A 13,101-nucleotide genomic window follows, 5' to 3' on the forward strand; every position below is an offset into this window, starting at 1 on the left:
GAACGTCACCGGTTCTAGTCCTTTAACAGGCCTTTGGTCGTTTCTGTGCGTAGTTTGCATGTTCTTCCTGTGCTCGCGTGGGTTTTCCCCGGGTCCTCCGGTTTCCTCCAACATTCCAAAAACATGCACAACAAGTGAATTGATCAATCTAAGTTTAGCACTACAGCCAATCTCTCACCCTGCAGCATATCTCTTCATAGCTTTCAATTTTTTAGCCATCAGTTTTTATCAAGGTGGAGTTGTCGAGTTCTACCTGAGCTCAAGGCTCCCTCTCGCCCTGCAAACGGGAGGGACCCCAGGGTTCAAGGACCTTTTGAGCTCAGGGCTCTCTCCCAGGACAGCATGCCAAACTTGCTTAAAATCAATCATCAGCTAAGTGTCAACTCTTGAAAAGAGGCGTGCTAAGGTGCGTTGTTTGCGTGTTGCTATTTTGAGAAACTAAAATATACTGCGCAATAGACCAGCACAGAGCACGTTAGTTATGAGCCTCGCTTACACATTGCTAGGGCACCTAGGTTACCCCTTTTTTCAGATTTAATATAAGTCTTTTGCGTCTCAAGAATGTGTATATAAAGTTTCAGCTCAAAATACCCATCAGATTTTTCATTATACCTTTTACAAGATGCTGTTTTATACACATTTCCAGCAGGGGGTGGTTTTGTCGTACTGCGCCTTTAAGGCGAGTTCTGCCCGCCTACTGTTTCTACGTGCTTTCCCGTGTGCTTTAATCTCCTCCCTTGGCTGCGTCAGACAACAGACAGGCTTAAAGGAAGAAGGTCTCACATAGCATTTGTGAGAAATACTACAGTAAGAACTAACCTTTACTAATCAGTATTGTGAAGTTGCATTGATGAGTCACACACAATATCGTTACAAAGTTCAAACGCGCACACACACACACACACACACACACACACACACACACACACACACACACACACACACACACACACACACACACACACACACACACACACACACACACACACACACACACACACACACACACACACACAGGCTGGCAGGCAGACTTACGCTTAGCTTGGCACTGTTTTTGCACTCAAGTGTGACAGGATACAGGCTAACCTCCAGTGCTGTGTGGATATCTGTTATGCTAATGTACAAAATAAACCTGATTTAACTTCCACAAACCGGGATTGAAGCGTCTTCTGTTATAATTGTTCTGACACACGGCTGTGCTGATGAAGTAAAGCTGAAGGAAATCGCTGTAATTAATTACACACGTGCACTGTTTTAAAATACTTTAAACATGTGAAACTTACTCTTAATCACATTTGATGATGATTGCTGATCCTAGCGAACAGAACAGACCTTTTATTCCCGGTTGCTTTGCGTATGTCTGCCTGGTCTTGTTGACATATACACGTGACTACCGGAACATGTTAATGCGCGCAGCGGTCAATCAATTCGGTGGGCGGGGGGATCACACTCCTATGTAAAGTTGCGGTCGGTCTGAAAACCGCTCTAATTGGTCCACCGTTTTTATGTTGTTAAATTGAAAAAAAAGGACTGGGTGTGTTTATATCACCCCAATATGATGGTCTATACACCATATATACACATGTTTGTCCAAATAGCTTGAAAAGTAGATTTTTCACCATAGGGGCCCTTTAAAACATGCAGTATGTACTGCAATACACAAATATATTTACAAATGAAAAAGAATAAAATATTACAAAAATGATTATTTTCTACTCAAATTTAAAAACCACTGCTTCCATGCCTTCTTCATCTCAGGGGACTTTTTACGACAATTTGCTTTTGTATAATTTTATTATTATTATTGTTATTACTATTATTATAATGATTATTATTATTTATTATATGTATATTTATCTTTGTTTTTTAAAAACAAGCTTAGATGTGTCCACCTGTCGGGTTTTGAACCATATAGGGTACAAGAACAGGACGTGTGTTTGGATATAACTTCTTTTAATTTTTTGACCACACTTCGTTATCATTTTTCATTTATTCGTTTGCTGGAAATTAGAACTGAATATAGAAATAGATTTGAAACAAATCTTTGCACCTAACAAACCAAATTAATAATGTAGGCTAATGGATGTCTGTGCGTACAACACCTTTTCTTATCTAGGAAAGAGAGAAAGTGAAAGGCCAATTGGAGGAGGCTTGTTCTTTATTCTGGCACTACAGATGCTCTGTTGGACTGTTTTCTCACTGTTGAATCAATCAGTTTTTCCTCTTACAAAGTCCGACATGTAAATAGCAAAACCATGGTGTGACGCAACTGACTCTTAAAGGGAATGGGAGATGAGACTCTGATTGGTTTACTCTCCAAACACACCTATAACTCATTAAGAGAATAAGCATAACCCTGTCATACCATCACAGAGCGGATTTTTCTATCCTTAAAATAGCAAAAGTGGATTCACCCTGCGCTTTAGCCTCTGCGCCTAGATCGTTAAAATAGAGCCCATGATGTTTCATAACACTTTGAAACTGCCCCCTTATAGGCTTTGATCCTAAGAGTATCATTTTGGTGACTGCCGCTTTAAATTCAAATGAGATTGTGCTCTTTTTAAAAGAGGGTGGAGCAACAATAACAAGACTAATGTCCTATGCTAATGAGTAAGAGATGGTCACTAGTGGGCGGGGCTTCCCCCTCTGATGACATGTAGGGAGAATGTCAATCAAAGTGTTTCTGCTGACTGTTTTTATCGTGTGATTCCAAAAGAAAAAAATAAAATGAATAATTATATAGCTGCTTATATTTACACACTGCTGCCACACAACTGTGTTTAAACCCTCTATAAAAGTGATTTTTGCACAACAGGTCCCCTTTAACAATTCCAAGAGTCTGCAATGGTGAATAAAGAGAATTCAGTAATTCAAAGACAGCTTTTTGTCAAGAATGTTGTGATTTTAATGAAACCAATCAAGTGGGGATAAAAACATAAGGATAGTATAAAGTGCTTTTTTTGTTTAAAAGCAAAGGCTTGGCTCTTTATTTTTTACTGTATAATATGCTCATAGTAGAAAATATTTCATCAAATAGGGCCATCAAATTTAGGTGAAAAATGCTGACGATGGATTGCACCTCGTTTTAAAAAGGCTGGCGGGGAATGAGTTAACATTCAGGAACAGTGACATTCAGAAAGACACTGAGGCTGGATTTTCCTCCCAGCGATTCCATCATATTCCAGCCAGCGAGTTTCCCAGTTTCTGCCCTTGTCTTTGTGCAGCGTCTGTGCTGTCAGTCAATCTGTAATCTCTGTAATCCACTTTTACTGCCGGACATGACAGGAGTTTGTCTCATAAAAGCAGAATCAGGCCAAGTCAAACACGAGTCACAGACGCCCTCAGATATACACGCTCCAGAAATTATGCCACAACAATAATTCATCTCAATATACAGTCATTTATGAACCACAGGAGCTTCTGCTTTCAAACATGACAAACTGTAAAGATATCCCTAAATTAGCAGTTTACCTATTTTGTGATTCCACCTCCGCCCCCCCAATATAGATTTTGGTTGTACGATTGAATAGTCTGTAGAATACTCATGGTTTCACGGTTATCACGTCTAGTGTAAATTTAAGCTTTATATTAGGTATTTAATTGAACTGTTGTTATTATCTGCGTTCATACATACATAATCATTTTAATAATTCATCTAACATATCTTTTGTTTACATTGCACTGAAATCCACGCACAACTCTCACCATTTGACGTGAGATGTTTTCTACTCGATGCATCTGGAAGGCGCTCTTTATACATTCTAATATGGAAAATAAGGATGCGACGATTAACCGGTTTCACTATTAACAGCGATTTAATTCATCATGGTTAATTAATTGCAAAGGCTTCTCAACACCGCGTTTCTGCATGGAACAAAACTCCAGCAACTAAACAAAATTATGTCAACTGTGCGCTAGTTTGTACACCAAGACTATTAACCATGCCCACTGGACTAACTATGAATGAAGCTATTAACTAACGCAAGCTCATGCAAGTTCGTTATTTCCAATGGAGGGACGCACATGCGATGCAACATGCTCACGATTTTCAGGCGCACCTAGTTGAGATGACGGGGTATTTGTGACCACGGGAATTGCAAACGGCTAAAGTTTGAGGAAGAAGCAATGGAAAGTACACAGATTTGCAAACCCACTTAAAGTTACAAACAATGACGCTGATGAGAGCGATCATGTGGCAAAAGACTTAGCATGAGTGCTGAAAGACTCAAGCCTGTTTCACACCGCAAGCATGAGCAGAGCTTGTTTTTTTGGCATCCATGTTAACAGATTACAGCTTTCATACTGCATGCAGTAACAGTGCGTCAGCATGAGGCGCGAGCGTCGCTGAAGCAGCAGTGGCGCCATAGTTTCGCCGCTGGGTCTATTTTTGTCGGTGCATCGATAATGACCAAAAACACATTAAATGAGCAATTTTACCCAATAAATGCATCAATAATATCCACAGATTTTTTTATATTCAATTAAATGAACCTAAACAATTAGAACAACAACAAATATTTAGTTGGGTCCGAACTACAAAAAGAAATTTAAAACAGTTTTTTAAAATAGTTTTAAACTAGTGGCGTTTTGAAATGAATTAATGCAAATAATCAAGATAACCATGATTATTTCTTAGACTATAATCGTACAACCAAAATTTATAATCGTTGCATCCCTAATTGGAAATACAAACTTGCACACGGAAAAGACGCGATATGTGAATGGCCTGCAGCTATCGTTAATATCGTTATGTATAAGCTCGAACCTTTAAACTAGCGCACAGGTGGCATCATTTTGTATAGTTGCAGCAGTTTCGTTTCGTGTAAGAGAAACGCGGCGTTGAGAAGCCTTTAAACTTAAGTATGAAAATGTTTTCGGCTGCTCGCGCCACTCATTCGCTTAATGTCAGGTGACTTACTATCTGCACAGTCTTCAACTGCAGCTCATGCTGTTTTGAAAAGACGCACATCACTTCATAACTAAAGCGTCTGTTTTTCGACTGAACTTAATTTATTTTTGATGTCTTGGTCAGACTATTTGGAGGGCTGGAATAAATTGCCTTGTGGGCCGAGTTCGGCCCGCGGGCCATCAATTGAATAGGCCTGTCATAGATTTATATGCAAGTAATCCATAGGTGTATGCATGTGTTTTATGTATGTGTTGATAAGTGAAGTTTGATTTAAATCCTACACAGCGTCTCACTTCTGAACGCATAATCTTACTCTGCATGAAAGACTCTTGAATGGAAGATTAACCTGACAAATATTGAGTCCGCGAGCCTGAATCTGGTTTCTAAACCATTCACTGAAAGCAGGAAGTGCAAACATCAGCATCCTCATCAAACATGAGCCCACAAAGCGCTCATAACCACAGGCCGGCCAGCAGAAAACAAGCTCTGGTGGAAGAAAAAGCCTCTTTCATTGAGTGAATCATGCTTTGTTGATGCTCCTTGACCCATATGAGCAAACAGAAAGATGCCACAGCTAGAGCTTTCATATCTGAGCATGAACAAAAACAGGCTAAAAATACTGTAAGAGCACAACGGGAGCTCTGTGCAGGACTGCAGGGGGACACCAACATCTCGTACAGTCAGGACGAAAAGTTTTCAATCGGAGTATATTTGTTTTTCATCAAGGTCTACTCAAGGTTGCATAAGGCAAGATATAGTGCTTATAAATTCAAGCAGTAAGCAAACTACACTGTAATAAATTGCTGTAAATCGTACAGTAATACTGGCAATTTCGGTTGCCAGTAATAGTGTAAAATTTACAACACAGGCTTATTCTGAAAATGTAGCCCCGTGGACGTTTCTAGAGAATGCAAATTATGAAGCTGGAGGTACTTATAGTTGCATTTCATTTTTTTAAGCGAATACTACTGGGCGGTATGATGTCGTTCCTTTTGGCTCTTACCTCCATGTGGAGGGCTTTCCTACCGCAGCCAGTTTGTCCAGCTAACTCGTCGTGTTCGTCAGCGGACTTGAGACGCAGAGAGGAGTTAACCACAATCGTAACAACGACGACTGGGTTCGAGTCCGGGGAAGAGCGGTTCCATAAATCAGGTAAGAATCCAAAAAAATAAAATGAACGAGTGAACAATGGGGTGAGAATGTGGTAAAATCTGAAAACGTGGTAAAAATCAGATGAGGGCTTTTCTTTTTCTGGACGGCTTTTGTAAACCCTAGGTTGGGTTTAGGGAAGTAAGTGGGTGGGCGGGTCAATCTGTAAATTTAGTTGGGTTTAGGGAAGGAGGAGGGTGAGTCAGTCGATTGGCTGGTCGCCCAGTCAATCATCAATCATTCAGTTGGGTGACAGGCCGAACGGCACTCGCGAGAGACATTTGAGATGTGAAAAAGCACAAACAGCGGCCCCTCGTGATATTGTGAAACAAAAACTGCAAAAAGTCACCCGTGCCAATGCCAAATGTTTCAATGATGCCAGCAAAAAAATAAAAAATCTTGGGCTGTGGACAATTTAAAACATGTATTGTTCTCTGAGGAGTCCACCACTACTGTCTTCTCCACATCTGTGAGAGTTACAGTGTGGAGAAGCCTTAAAGAAGCGTACCACCCAGACTGTTGTATGCCCAGAGTAAAGCATGGGGGTGGATCAGTGAAGGTTTGGGCTGCAATATCAAGACATTCTCTAGACCAGCGGTGTCCAAACTACGGCCCGCGGGCCATCTGCGGCCCGCAAGGTGTCCAAACTACGGCCCGCGGGCCATCTGCGGCCCGCAATCAGTTTTGTGGCGACCCGCGAGGCTTTTTATAAATATTAATAGAATCTGGCCCCCTATACAAAAATGAACATAATTAAATAAATAACCACCGGGTGTCGCTATTACATGCCTTCAATTAGGCAGCACTTCTTGTAATGATGCAAAACGAACCAAAAAAAAAAACTGAAGGAAACATAATTGATAACATTTTGATTTACATTTTGGCAAGCCATGGCAAAATCAAGAAAAAGGAAAATCAACAGTGAGTTCAGGAAATTTCAGTCACGTTGGGGAAAAGAATATTTCTTCACAGAGGTCAGCGGGAAATGTATCTGTTTAATTTGCCAGCAATCAGTTGAAGTGATGGAGTAATTTAATATTAAAATACATTATAAAACAAAACATCAGGCCTTCAGCTCTTACACTGGTGCCGAACGAGATCAAAAAGTAACAATTAGCAGCTGCTCTATCAGCTCAACAACAGCAGTTTTTTCGTGCTAATAAAGTGCAAGAAAATTCTACACTGACTAGTTATGAGGTATATATATATATATATATATATATATATATATATATATATATATATATATATATATATATATATATATATATATATATATATATATATATATATATATATATATATATATATACATATATATATATATATATATATATATATATATATATATATATATATATATATATATATTATATATATATATATATACACACACACACACATATACACACACACACATATATATATGCATGTCTGTGTGATGTATGTAAAATTTGACCTGGGACAACGTTTTTTTTTTTTTTTTTGCATCTGGCCCTCGCCCCAAAAAGTTTGCACACCCCTGCTCTATACCCAATACTTGTGCTAGATGCTCACGTCACTGCCAAGTACTACCAAACCATTCTGGAGGACCATGTGCAGCAATTGCTTCAACTATTGAATGTGTTGTGTGTACCAATACACACAGCAAGACTGCTGACAGAGCGGTTTGATGAACATGAAAGTGAAATTGAACCTCCTATGGCCTGCACAGTCACCAGATCTAAATATTATTGAGCCACTTTGGGGTGTTTTGGGGGAGTAAGTCAGGAAACGTTTTCCTCCACCACCAGTGACCTGAACGCTATTCTGCAAGAAGAATAGCTCAAAATTCCCCTAGCCACAGTGCAGGAGTACTATCTGTCATTCCCAAGACAAACTGATGCTGTATTAATTACAAAAGGAGAGCCTACAACATACGAATGAATCAACGCAGTCTTAATCCAAAAGTTTCCATTGCATTGCCCAATACAGTTGAAGTCAGAATTATTAGCCCTCCTGAATTATGATATTTGTATGAATGAAATGTTCATGTGTTAAATTGAAGCTGCCGAACTGCAGTTAAATTCAGGCATCCTGCTGATATGATTCAGAAGGGCACTTGTTTTGTCAGTCGGCTCACCGGTCAGGTATACATTCGCTCTAAAATATCAAGGTGAAAGTCATTATAGCTTGCGTAGAATAGACCCAGCTCCCAACCCAACTTTGAGAATAGATTAATGCCGATTTTTAATTTTTTTATAGAGCAATAAAAGTCTCGTGTTGACGCCGATAAAGGCCGACCGCTAATTGAAACACTTTTTGAACACTTCATATAGACTAATTTTGTTGGAAAAAATGTAACTCTATCGTAACAAATTTGATTCTGTATAATTTGCATCTTTATTTTAATGTATTTTTCTTGGTCAGTTATCTACAAAACAAACAAAAAGCATGAATACATTTTAGGTGAAGTGGGATGTAAATATTAATGTTTAGCCTTAAGGGAAATATAAATTACATTTAAGTAGGCCTATTACAACATAAAACATAGTATTTCTGACATTTTATTTTATAATTTGAGTTATAAATTACAGTATCGCAATACTACTTGTTATTGTGATTTTTCAGCTGGTACAGTATCGTAAGATTAATTAATGGTATTGCGACAATATTTAAATATTTATTTTAATAAATACCATTAATAATAATTTAGGTGGACTATAGTCAAAGGCATTTGAAAAAAAGATTGTTTAACAAAAACATATTAATACTACTAATAATAATATAAATAATAATAATAATAGCATTAATTAAATAATTTCCCAGAGATGGGTTGCAGCTGAAAGGGCATTCGCTGTGTAAAACATATGCCGGATAAGTTGGCGGTTCATTCCGCTGTGACGACCCCAAATTAATAAAGCGAATAAGCCGAAAAGAAAATTAATGAATGCATAATTTAAAAAAATAAAAAGGTATAAAATAATATTATAATGCAACTACAACAGTGCAATTTTTAACGGACAACACAAAAGCACTTCAAGGTGCATTTAAATATGTTTTTTCTGCTATTGTCACCTAAAAAAAACCTTCACTTTGCATTTACTGTAATTATATTATTTCATGCCTGTAATATTTTAAAGTAGTGCACTTAATAATCACAGGAGCTGGACAAGCAAAGTTATATGCATTTAAATAGACGGCCAAAATCATCAATTGCAGCCGAGCCACAACATGCACGTGAAAGACCCTAAAAAATAACATTTGACTTATCCAAAACCCAAGTTTGTACCTACAGTGAGTAGATGGTGGAGTTTTCCTTATGATATCTTTAAGGCATGCATGAGAGAGAGGGATTGCCGCTCACTGCAGCTCCAGCATTAACATTACAGTCTCCATGACGTACAGCCCAGAGCATCCCACATCACGTGACACAAGTAGACCATTTCATCAGGCATCATTAGAGGTTAGTTCACTTTCACTAGTAGGATCCCCAGCACTGGCTGTGCATCTCCTGACGTCGAAAAAAAAATACACACACGACCGCGTTACATAACCCTAATAATAGTAATAATAAAAACCAATGACGTCATTGCACACGAGAAACGAGCTCTACGTGCACAAAGTTGCATGCACAAGATAGTAGTTCACAAAGAGCGCATCTCGCAGATTATAGGGATTAAATAGATGAATCAATGTGGATGCACGAAGCTGGAGGTTTCATGCATTCATAACCCGCAGCATCATGCGCAACTCTGCTCCAACCTCAGCCATCAGATCATTTCAACACCAAAAAAAAAAAAAACGGACTGACAGATCTGTGTGAAATCTGATAATGTCATCTGTCAGATATCGATGCGCGTGCTTTCAATGTCAATGTCAGAAAAGCTGCGCTCGACTGTCGCGCGCACTGCACGCAGAGATGCTCTTACCGTGTTAATCCATCCGCCGGGAGCGCAAACATCCATCACACGAAGCGCTTATGCTTTATAATGTGCTGAGAGCTGCATTTTTTGCCGTGTTCGCGGCTGTGCTGTGGATGAATCGTGTCGTCCTCACGCCTCTGACTGTGGCGTTACTATCCGCGCGTCTCCTCAGCACCAATGCGTCTGCTCCGCGTTCGAATGGGGAGGGGAGAACGCGGACACTACGCGTTTAAAGGGGAGGGGTGAGCGCGAGTGCTATGAGTTAAAAGGGGCAGGGCGAACGCGATCACTACGCGTTGAAAGAGGCGTGGCAAACACTTTTGGCTATAAAGTAAAATGTTTACAAGTGTAAGCTGGAAAAAATGGTACCTTGGATTTACAATTTTTTTACGGTAAGTGGTTGCACACAATTTATATGGGCTGAATTAAAACATTTAGTTGAATATCACTAAATGTAATGTGTTTGTTTAAATTCACCCATATAAATGATTTGGAACCACTAACCTTTAAAAATGTAAATCCAGTTAATCGTTTTTTATTCAGAGTAGAAATAAACCTCTGAAAGAGTGTCTGCAGTATCAGTACTACTGCAGTGGTGTTATCATGACTTTGCTCTAGTTGAAGTCAGATTTATTAGCCCCCCTTTACATTGTTTTTCTTTTTTTTATATTTTCCAAATGATGTTTAACAGAGCAAGGAAATTTTCACTGTATGTCTGATAATATTTTTTCTTCTGGAGAAAGTCTTATTTGTTTTATTTCGGCTAGAATAAAAGCAGTTTTGAATTTTTTAAACACCATTTTAAGGTCAAAATTATTAGCCCCTTTAGGCTCAATTTATTTATTTATTTATTTTGATAGTGTACAGAACAAACTATCATTAAACAATAACTTGCCTAACTACCCTAACCTGCCTAGTTAACCTAATTAAAGTTAAGCACTTTAAGCTGTATAGAAAAATATCTAGCCAAATATTATTTACTGTCATCATGGCAAAGACAAAATAAATTCGTTATTAGAGATGAGTTATTAAAACTATTATGTTCAGAAATGTGTTGAAAAAAAACCTCTCCATTAAATAGAAAATGGGTAGCGCTAATAATTCTGACTTCAACTGTAAATGTATATTTTATAAAATGTTTATTAGATTATATGCAGATGTGCTCACCGAAAGAATCATCCTAATCAATCTAAAATTATATATATTTTTTTCAAACTGAGATATTCAAGTCATCTGTTGAAACTGTATTCATATTGCAATAAATATCATATACATAATATATATCATATACATCAATATATATTCTAATATTGTGCAGCCCAAATACATATATATATATATATATATATATATATATATATATATATATATATATATATATATATATATATATATATATATATATAATTTTTTTCAATAGTCTACAGAACAAACCATTTTTATTCAATAACTTGCCTAATTATCCTAACCTGCCTAGTTAACCTAATTAGTTAAGCCTTTAAATGTCACTTTAAGCTGTATAGAAGTGTCTTAATAAACATCTAGTCAAATATTATTTACTGTCATTATGGCAACGATAAAATATATCAGTTATTAGAAATGAATTATTAAAACTATTATGATTAAAAATGTGCTGAAACAAATCATCTCTCTGTTAAATATATATATAAATCCTTTTGTTGGATAAAAAAATCCGCTCTGTTAAACAGAAATTGGGTTAAAAAATAAACAGGGGGGCTGATAATTCTGACTTCAAGTGTATATACACAGTACAGTGTTAATGTTCAAACTATTTATAATGTTTAAAGGGGCTAATAATAATAATAAAATAAAAAAAAATAAAACTGGCCTAATGAATATCATTTTACTTCAACCCAGAAGACCTTGATATTTATTGTATTTCATGATATTCATTTTTTTCATGACTATTTATTCAAGATTTCCATTGTGTGTCACGGAGAGATAGATATTATCTCAGTATCTTATCTTCATTTGACTTTATTCATTTATTTATTTTATGAGGGCGGTGCGGTGGCTCAGTGATTAGCACCTTACAGCAAGAAGGTCACAAGGTTGAGTCCTGGCTGGGTCAGTTGGCGTTTCTGTGTGGAGTTTGCATGTTCTCCCCTTGTTGGCGTGGGTTTCCTCCGGGTGCCCTGGTTTCCCCCACAGTCCAAACACATGCAATATAGGGGAATTGAGTAAGCTTAACTGTCCATAGTGTATGTGTGTGATTGAGTGTGTATGGATGTTTCCCAGTGATGGGTTGCAGCTGCCTGGAAGGACATTTGCTGCATAAAAACATACGCTGTATAAGTCGATGGTTTATTCCGCTGTAGTGACCCCAGATTAATAAGGGACCAAGCCGAAAAGAAATGAATGAAATGACTTTAGTAACTGTAATCAAATTACACAAATGTATATGTAAATCGTTACATTACTGCGTTCCTCAAAAATGTAATTAGAATAGAGTAACACGTTACTGTGGAACACCTTACACCCAACTCTGACTAACTGACTACTTATTATCAAGCATAATATTATTATTACTGGTTTATTTGTATAATAATCATACATCACTTAATTAATACATTATTATTATTATTATTATTATTATTATCATTAATATTATTATTATTATTATTATTATGAGATTTCAAAATTTAAAATAGCTCACTGAAAAAAGTGTTGCATGCAGAACTGTTGCAAACAATTTATTTGTGTTGAATTTAAACAAACAAATTTATTAAGGTTAATAATGTTCAACTTAATTTGTTTGTTTAAATTCAGCCCAAATAAATTGATTACAACCACTTAACGTAAAAAAATTGAGTAAATCCAAGGAATCATCTTTGAATAATTTTTTTCAGTGAGCCATCAAACTTTCCAGCCACATGTAATCCCAAAACACAATAACTTAAGTGTATTGAACATAAAAAAGTAAGCTGTCCACAAACAAAATCCCAAGAGTTGAGTAGTTTCAGCTCATTTTAAATAAGTAGTTTGAACAAGCAGCAAAATAATTTTTTTTTTAGTGCTGGCAAACGCCCTCAAGACTTTCCCCCCTTGTTTTTTTGGAGTAGATCGATACTCGTAAATTCTCCTACAGGACCTCCACGGGGACGATCACTCTGTCAA

At 37.2% G+C, this 13,101-nt stretch overlaps 1 protein-coding gene across 2 annotated transcripts in view; it reads right to left on the reverse strand.

Annotated features, from left to right (window-relative positions):
- The window catches only part of ajm1 (apical junction component 1 homolog), a 32,246-nt gene extending 22,087 nt beyond the window's left edge, over nt 1-10,159 (reverse strand). Inside the window, exons 1-2 of one of the 2 annotated variants that reach the window (XM_087253110.1) lie at nt 9,970-10,159; nt 9,334-9,551 (exon numbers count right to left, since the gene is read on the reverse strand). The gene's annotated coding sequence lies outside the window, so the exon portion shown is untranslated. The remainder of the gene's footprint in view (nt 1-9,333; nt 9,552-9,969) is intronic. The other variant, XM_087253109.1, reaches the window with a different exon arrangement.
- Between the last annotated feature and the right edge of the window lie 2,942 nt (nt 10,160-13,101).

Source organism: Danio rerio, chromosome 5 (assembly GCF_052040795.2).
Source record: "Danio rerio strain M-AB ecotype USA chromosome 5, GRCz13ab, whole genome shotgun sequence".
Classification (NCBI taxonomy): Eukaryota; Metazoa; Chordata; class Actinopteri; order Cypriniformes; family Danionidae; genus Danio; species Danio rerio.